We start from the raw sequence: 8726 nt of genomic DNA, 5'->3' as shown, positions 1-8726 counted from the left end.
AACTGACTGACTGATTGATTAACTGACTGATTGATTACCTGACTGATTAACTGACTGACTGATTGACTGACTGATTAACTGACTGAATGATTAACTGATTGATTAACTGATTAACTGACTGACTGATTAACTGACTGATTAACTGACTGACTGATTAACTGACTGACTGATTAACTGATTAACTGACTGACTGATTAACTGACTGATTAATTGACTGACTGATTAACTGACTGACTGATTAACTGACTGAATGACTGACTGATTAACTGACTGAATGATTAACTGATTAATTGACTGACTGATTAACTGACTGACTGATTAACTGACTGACTGACTGATTAACTGACTGACTAACTGACTGACTGAATGATTAACTGATTGATTAACTGATTAACTGACTGACTGATTAACTGACTGAATGATTAACTGATTGATTAACTGATTAACTGACTGATTGACTGACTGACTGACTGAATGATTAACTGACTGACTGACTGATTAACTGACTGACTGACTGATTGATTAACTGACTGAATGATTAACTGATTGATTAACTGATTAACTGACTGACTAACTGACTGAATGATTAACTGATTGATTAACTGATTAACTGACTGACTGACTGATTAACTGATTAACTGACTGACTGACTGATTAACTGATTAACTGACTGACTGACTGACCAGGCTGATATCATGTTCAACTGATGGATGCTGTTGCTGTTTAAAGGGGGCAGTGGCAGTTCAGGGTGGGCTAGCCGCATTAGCTGGCACCTAGCATTACTAACGTTAACAAACAGGTTAGCATGCTAACGTTAGCTGGCTATTATAAACGAGGCAGACGGCTAACGTTAGATCTGTCAGGATGTTATGTGACTCTGCTGCCATTAAAGATGCATGGACGCATCCAGCAGGCCGGCTCGGGTTTCGCAGCTAACGTTGACGTTACATTTGCATTAGCATGAAGCTAGCAGAGCTGAGCTAACTCAGTAACGACAGGAGGTTTTTTACCTGGCGACGTTTCGGGTTTTCCGGTGGAACCGCTGGTTTTGTCAGTAAAACCGAAAACAAACCGGTTCCTAAAAATGTCAGAATATCTGGTACACGGCCACGGATCTGTTCGCTGATGTGACGTTAACATTTTGTTCATTTTTCGTGTGCTGGAGGATTAATGTTACCGATGCAGCGCCTCCAACGTGAACCCATAGGTCCATTATCGGACACACAGCAAAGCACAACGCCTGTCATTGTTTTGGCCTTTTCCGACATCACTTTGCATTTCTAACTGAACTGTTCCGTTCGGTGACCGGCAGCGGGTCTGAGCTGCAGCACGAACCCCGGTATGAGGCTCCTGAGCCGGGAGGCACAGGCACCGTCCAGCGCTAACGTTAGCTTAGGCGGATAGTAAGAGATCAGACTGAATTTGTACTGCGACATGTGTGTGTATCGCTACAAACACTGGCTGGTACAACGGCAGACCTGTTTAATACCGAGCAGTAACTGACTGTGTGGGATGGTCGTCTAAATGTTGCAGGGAAAAGGAAAGAAGCGCGACAGACGGTGATGACGTCCGATAATGGACGTTGTAACCGTTAGCTGTCCGATAATGGACGCACTAACTTTAACGTTATATTTGCGTAAGCATTTGAGCTAGGCAAGTTCTGCTAACTCGGTGATGATAACGCGTTCGGTGTCGACTCACCTGGCTTCGGTGTGGACGGCGGGCGCGCGGGCCAGACCTCCTCCGGTAACGGAACCGACCAACAAGCAAACCGAAAACACCGACGGAACCGGAGCGCGACGCAGACCGGAGCAGCTTACTCCAACAGACAGGAGGAGTGGTGCGTTCAGGCACCGCTCGGAAACTGGTAAACCTAAACCCGCTGGCAGCGATGCAGCGGGACGTAAACAGGAGGCTGAACTGTGATCGTCGTCAGATAAACAATAACAACCACAAATAACAACCACACTATAAACGAAGCTCAGTTAAGAATCACAGCAGTGTCACATATTACTGTTTATATTTATGCTGTTTCATATACAGTGGGGAAAAACAAAACACTTGTTTGTATGTTTCCCACAACAACGGCTGTAAAGCCAGTCATCACAATTCATTCACTATCACACTATCACCAAATGATCACGTCCTTCACAACAACAGAACTATTAGTGTCCCTGTACAGTTTAGAAGGATTTTGGACAAATATTACAGTCTGTATAGGAATATTAGAGTGAATCCATATGAGATAAAATACCGTAAACATGATCAGGTCTCTAGGAATCCAATATTAACAGCCACAGACACATTATCGGTCCGCTGTGGGGAGATAGTTGCCTTAATGACTTGGCCGGCGAGGATCACGTGAACGCGCCGTGAGAGCCAACTCCCACTTCACTCCCATTCACTCCCATTGTCCGCTGAAAACAATGTAAAGGCCCGCAGCGCCCCCTGCCGGGCAGACGGGGTACAGAAAGAATGGAGCGGGAGTGTGAAGTGTTTATACTGCAAGTTTGTTTGTTTGTTTGTTTGTTCTTCAAAAATACAACAAATTGTCAATGTCAGTTCTTTCTATAAGCGCAGAGTACAGTACATATATGTCATAAGACAATATCCAAAAAAAGAATCAGAGAGATAATAACAATATTAAATACATTAATTGAATACATTTACAAAAAAAGAAGAAGAAATGATATATAAGTTAAATGACATATATTGTGTAAAAACAAAGTGTAATTTTTGAGCATTCATGCTTTTCATCCATTCTAGAGATTTGGAAAATGTTGCTCATTCGTATTTTATAAAGGCTGTTAAACAAGGTTGTGTTTTGCAATATTTCCATTTGTATATAAAATATTTTGCCAAAATGATTAAGGAATAACAATTTATTATTATTTATTATTACAAAGTTGTGGCCACATGACTCAGTAAGACCCTTTAAAAAATATTCCTCACCCCAATTAAAAAAAATAAAGGAGAAGTGCACTCTAAAAAAATCAAAATATCAAAGCTGCTCAGTTCAGTTTAGCTTGTGCTTTTCACTTCAGTTCAGCTTCAAATAAGAAGAATCTACCAGGCAGTTTGATCTGGTTTTGTTTCTCTCTCCTTGTTTGAGTGGATGGAGGCTTTGTGTTTGTTTTTTGTTTTTTTTGTGCGTATCTTATCATCCACAGGGAAAAGCCCAAAGCCTCTTCATCAGTTCTGTCAACCTGCTGAATCACTGCTCAGGTCAACTCTAATCCAAATGACCAGATCCTGTGTTTCCAATTCGTTCTGTCTCTCTTATTCTCTAAAGAAATGTAATAAGAATAAATTCACAGTTTAAACATGACTGCAGCCACGAGATATGAAAGCAGAACGTCACATTGCTGCATTTAGTTTATTTTCCATGTGCATGAAACAGTGTTCATACAGTGGAGTTAAATTCTGTTGAGATGGGGACAGCGACATCTGCTGGCTGTAAAGTGTAATTTCACTGCGACTGATATCACGAGGATATTCTCTGGCTGTGGTAAGTTGTGTGTGTTGGATAAATAAATCACTCATTAAAGTTGTAAAACACACTTGAGGTTATTTTTAGAGAGAGAGAGACAGAGAGAGAGAGAGAGAGAGAGAGAGAGACAGACAGAGAGAGACAGAGAGAAAGAGACAGACAGACAGAGAGAGACAGAGAGAAAGAGACAGACAGAGAGAGAGAGACAGAGACAGACAGAGAGAGAGAGAGAGAGAGAGAGAGACAGAGAGAAAGAGACAGACAGAGAGAGACAGAGAGAAAGAGACAGACAGAGAGAGAGAGACAGAGACAGACAGACAGACAGACAGAGAGAGAGAGAGAGAGAGACAGAAAGAGAGAGAGACAGAGAGAGAGAGAGAGACACACAGACAGACAGAGAGAGAGAGAGAGAGACAGACAGACAGACAGAGAGAGAGAGAGAGAGAGACAGAGAGAGAGAGAGAGAGACAGAGAGACAGAGAGAAAGAGACAGACAGAGAGAGAGAGACAGAGACAGACAGAGAGAGAGAGAGAGAGACAGAGAGAGAGAGAGAGAGAGACAGACAGACAGACAGAGAGAGAGAGAGAGAGACAGACAGACAGACAGACAGAGAGAGAGAGAGAGAGAGAGAGAGAGAGAGACAGAGAGAGAGAGAGACAGAGAGAGAGAGACACACAGACAGACAGAGAGAGAGAGAGAGAGAGAGACAGACAGACAGACAGAGAGAGAGAGAGAGAGAGAGAGAGACAGAGAGAGAGAGAGAGAGACACAGAGAGAGAGAGGCAGAGAGAGACACAGACAGACAGACAGAGAGAGAGAGAGAGAGAGAGAGACAGACAGACAGACAGACAGACAGAGAGAGAGACAGACAGACAGAGAGAGAGAGAGGCAGAGAGAGAGAGAGAGACAGACAGAGAGAGACCATTGCGCTTGTATGTTGTGCCTCATGTTTGCAAAGTGGTGATGCAGTTCTGTTTTCAGCCACTAGAGGGAACCAAAGACTCACTTGTTAGTGCTGAATCTTCTTATGAGCTTCATACTGTATATGAAAGGGATGATAGTAGATTATTCTAATGCTGTAGCTTTTTTCTGTTTCAAAAAAAGATTCTATATATTTTGTTTTTCTTTTCACATTGAACAAAGCGTGTCATTTATTTAGTTATTTTATTTTATTGGAAAAATACAAAACGCACTATACGATCCAGTTAAATACTATTACATTTGCATACATTACATTTCACTGTGAATACTTACTGAGAGAGAGAGAGAGAGAGAGAGAGAGAGAGAGAGAGAGAGAGAGAGAGAGAGACCATTCCACTTGTATGTTTTGCCTCATTATTGCAGATTGCCAATAAACTTCATTTATCCACCAATTCTGGACTCTGTCTGTTGACTTGCTGGACGGATAGTCAGCTCACATACACAACATAATATATTCTCTGATTGTTTTTTTAATTTTTCACAGTCACATAAATCAATAAAACCAAAGTCAGTGTCATGAAAGCTTTTATCTTTTCCATCAAAGCTAACTGAACCTCAGCTAACCTCTCGGCTTTGCTGGCAATCGATCAAGGAGAGAAAGTGAGCGGAGAATGTGTAAAATAAAGCCAGACAGCGATCCTCCCTGGTCTCCCAGTGAAGTCCAGCTGCTGATGAGAGCAGTGAACTGCAGCTCTGTTACTTTTACTGTTTAGATGAGACAAATTCTTCAGTTTTAATTTCTCTTCTTCAGCGCTGCTCTCTCTCTTCTGTCTCCACTCTCGGCCTCACAGTGCGGTACAGATCCTCTACAGCAGCATTACCGCCCCCTAGTGGGGAAGACGGACAACAGCAGTTTAACTCATTCAGTCTGTTGTTAAATAAAACTTCTCTACAGTAACTTCAGTTAATATCTACACTTCTGCCTCATGTGGCATGTTAGAAAAATATTCATTAAAAAAACAAAAACAATATATAGCTCTGTATTATTGTAAGAAATTAAAATGGCTAGATCGTTTAGGACCCTTTCCTTGATTACAATTACAAGCAAATATTCTGTTTTTATTTTATTGTTTGTTTTTTTTAGTTTTTTTTTTACTTCATTCTGTGTATCCTACAGATATGGAAGAGGATTAGGGCCACATGTGAAAAATGTATTTGAGTTCTGAGTTTAAAGTCAGAATTCTGAGTTTATTCTCAGAACTCAAATACATTTTTCACATGTGGCCCTAATCCTCTTCCGTATGAATCAGACACATGCAGTTACTTGTAAATCTGTGCCAGGAGAAATGTAATGTGTATTTTCTGCTATAACCAGCAGAGGCAGCATTTCATTAAACACAGCAGTACATTGTTTTACCCAGTGTGAGTTCAGTGGATTCATAAAGGCCTGGATTCATGAGACAAGACAAGTTTTGTATTTTTATAATGATTTTCATTGGAATTACACGTCACACCTGTTAAAACCCATTTTACCCGATTTTTTTACTTTATTAAAAACCCATCACAGAGCCATGCTGCTGCTCTGGCAGCATATTTCATCATCACAAATTTGATTTGGTAATAACTACCAGTAACAGTTAGCGATTTTTAAAATGTAAACTATGTCTTTGTGAGCTGTATTTCAAGGTTTTTAGCTTACAATTAGAGCCAATGACTTCCGGTTTGAAGGCTAAAAAGGGAAACGGTAAGTGGGAAAGTAACGGGAGAAGAGCAAATGCATTGTTGATTTTGTTATTTCCATAGGATTTGTTGACGATAAGAAATGTCTGCAGTGTTCATGGGGAGATCAGAGTGGTGAAACCTGGGATTGCAATAATCATAATAATAATAATCATACTTTCTCTAATTGGGATAATTTCTAATGAATTTAGATTATAGTGAAACTAAACTATTCCTTGTTATACTGGGGACTCCCTTGACTCCCTCAAGGACCCCTGGGGATCCCCGGACCCCAGTTTAAGACCCGCTGGTTGATGATTCCCCTCAGAGGTTTGTTGGTCAGGCTGCAGTACAGCAGAGCGGTCACTAGAGGTCAGAGTCTGACTGAACATGGGACTGCTGGGAAACGTTCACACCTTGGAAAACAAGACAATTATTATTATTATCACTAGAGCTTCAAGCCTGTAGGGCTGATTCTGTATTGTTTTTGTAAGTATTGATCAATCCATAGCGCCACCATCAGGCCAACCTTGTAACAGCAACTATTAAAAAAAAATCTTAGAAGGTTAACTCAACATTTCCAAATGTTACACACAGCATGACTGAGCTGCCTTATATGCGTTACAGGATTAAAAAAAACATAAAGCAGTGGTGCGCACTGCCCTCTAGTGGAAAGATTGGGTAAATTCATAACTGCAACAGAAAGGCTTTGAGTTTACAAGTAATGTGGCAACAAGCAACTATGATGCCTTTCACTTGATGGAGGTGTGTGTGTGTGTGTGTGTGTGTGTTAATGACACAATTATTTTGAAAATCGCCATATGGACATAGCTGGAAAAAGTGAAATTACTGAGACCAAAACCTCTTGGTTTGGGTTGTGGTCCATTGGAGTATTTTTGGAGCCTCTAGCGGGCGTTAGAGGAATTGCAGCTTGCCGCCACTTATTGGCTTCAAAATTCACCCGTGGTTTTGGCTGCTTGGGTTTTAACCGGTGATTTTGATGATTTACTATCTATCTATCTATCTATCTATCTATCTATCTATCTATCACTGACTGACCGTCCTTGGATCAAAAGCTGAAACAATAAATTCCAGCCTGAACAAACTGTCTTTAGTCCAGTAGAGTGCTGACAGTGAGAGTGTTAACATGCTCAGTTTTCTGGATTGGAGTTAATCTCCTTGTCAAAGTCTCATTTGGGATAACGGCAGGCTGTCTGTTCTCTTCTGGATGAGGTTTTTGTGTGGAGTGAGGACGCCCCCTGCTGGATTCTGCTGACTACAGCATGTGTGCAGGTCGGCTGGCTTTCTGTACTTTTATATTGTTGCTCTGCTTTCTGTTTCTGCTCTTAAAGTAAAGGAGAAGTCTGTTCAGCAATCTATTTCCTGCTGATACAGCAGTAGAATGGTAAATGTGGTAGTATATAGATGATCTGTAGGAGATAATATTGTGCTATTGTACTCTTATAAAGGGCAGTTTCAGGAAACATTTATTATCAGAGATCAGCAGCGCCCCCTTCTGGACTGACAAGAAAGTGACCGGTATAACACAGTAGGTCCTACGTGTGTTTACATGCACAAAGTATTCATGATGCTCATATGACCGTTAGTCAAACTGCTGATAAACTGTTTATATGTGTATTCATATCCTGATAAGAACATTCATACATACATGAAACAACAGAATATTGTGTATATTACCAGGGAAACTAAACTTACACTGACATTAAAAACCAACAGTGAACTGGAGAAGATGTTTACATTCCTTAGCTAATATTAGCATAAACCAGCTATTGAGTATTCAGGTTGATAAAAGTCAGAATATATGCTCATCCTGGCTTTTCTAAAAGGAAAATTACATTTACATGTGACAACTCTTAAATATAATAATCCAGAATGATACTGGAATATTAATGGCATGTAAACACACTCAGTGAGAAAGTTGTCTACATGCTAAATTCACTAAAAGCTTCAACACTGTTGTGCTGCTATGGAGGACAAACACAATGTGTGAGATGTATCTAGGCCGACTGTATCAGACAGTGATTCACCAAACAAGACTAGGTCAAAACCTAGTATATGGCTGGACCGTGTATGGATGTGCCGCGTGCCACAGCCGACCAATGGCGTAACTAACTGTCCGCTGTCATCTCCACTGCGCCCACGGCCCGCATCGAGCCTCCCGATCCAAGCGCCAGGCGCTCTAGTACCCATCGGTGCCGAAAACGCTGTTCGCCGGACACCCGGTGACGCATCGTCGTCGGGACCCCCGCCGAAATCTCAGCTGGATCACCGGGAACAAGTCGGCGCCCAGCTAGCGGCACTGACCGGAACCGTGGCCCCGGGAAACTTTGAGAAGGTCGGCAATAACCCCTCGGCATGATGAAACCTCCATGCTTGTTTGTGTCTCTCTCTCCCCCGACAGAACAGAGGATTTCAGGTGGACTGAACTCGCGCATATGCATCGACATAAACGGCGATATGATATAACTGTATAGATTCTACTTTAGCTTCAGCTTACATGCATGATATTGGTCAGCCTGCTTACTGTGTGGGAGAAACGGGCGGAGAAAACAAAACTTAAATTTCTGGCTCTGT

At 41.5% G+C, this 8726-nt stretch overlaps 1 protein-coding gene across 6 annotated transcripts in view; it reads right to left on the bottom strand.

The window, feature by feature from the left end:
- Positions 1-1827, bottom strand: part of rab3ip (RAB3A interacting protein (rabin3)) — a 25144-nt gene extending 23317 nt beyond the window's left edge. For all 6 annotated transcript variants that reach the window (XM_071535019.1, XM_071535020.1, XM_071535022.1 and 3 more), the window contains exon 1: positions 1702-1827. The gene's annotated coding sequence lies outside the window, so the exon portion shown is untranslated. The remainder of the gene's footprint in view (positions 1-1701) is intronic.
- Between the last annotated feature and the right edge of the window lie 6899 nt (positions 1828-8726).

This window comes from Centroberyx affinis, unplaced genomic scaffold (genome assembly GCF_046629955.1).
Source record: "Centroberyx affinis isolate AG114_WGS23_722 - 3 ecotype Tasmania unplaced genomic scaffold, CSIRO-AGI_Caff_v1 ptg002648l_1, whole genome shotgun sequence".
Lineage (NCBI taxonomy): Eukaryota > Metazoa > Chordata > Actinopteri > Beryciformes > Berycidae > Centroberyx > Centroberyx affinis.
The sequence above is the reverse complement of the archived record's forward strand: the minus strand, read 5'-3'. Positions and strand labels throughout refer to the sequence as shown.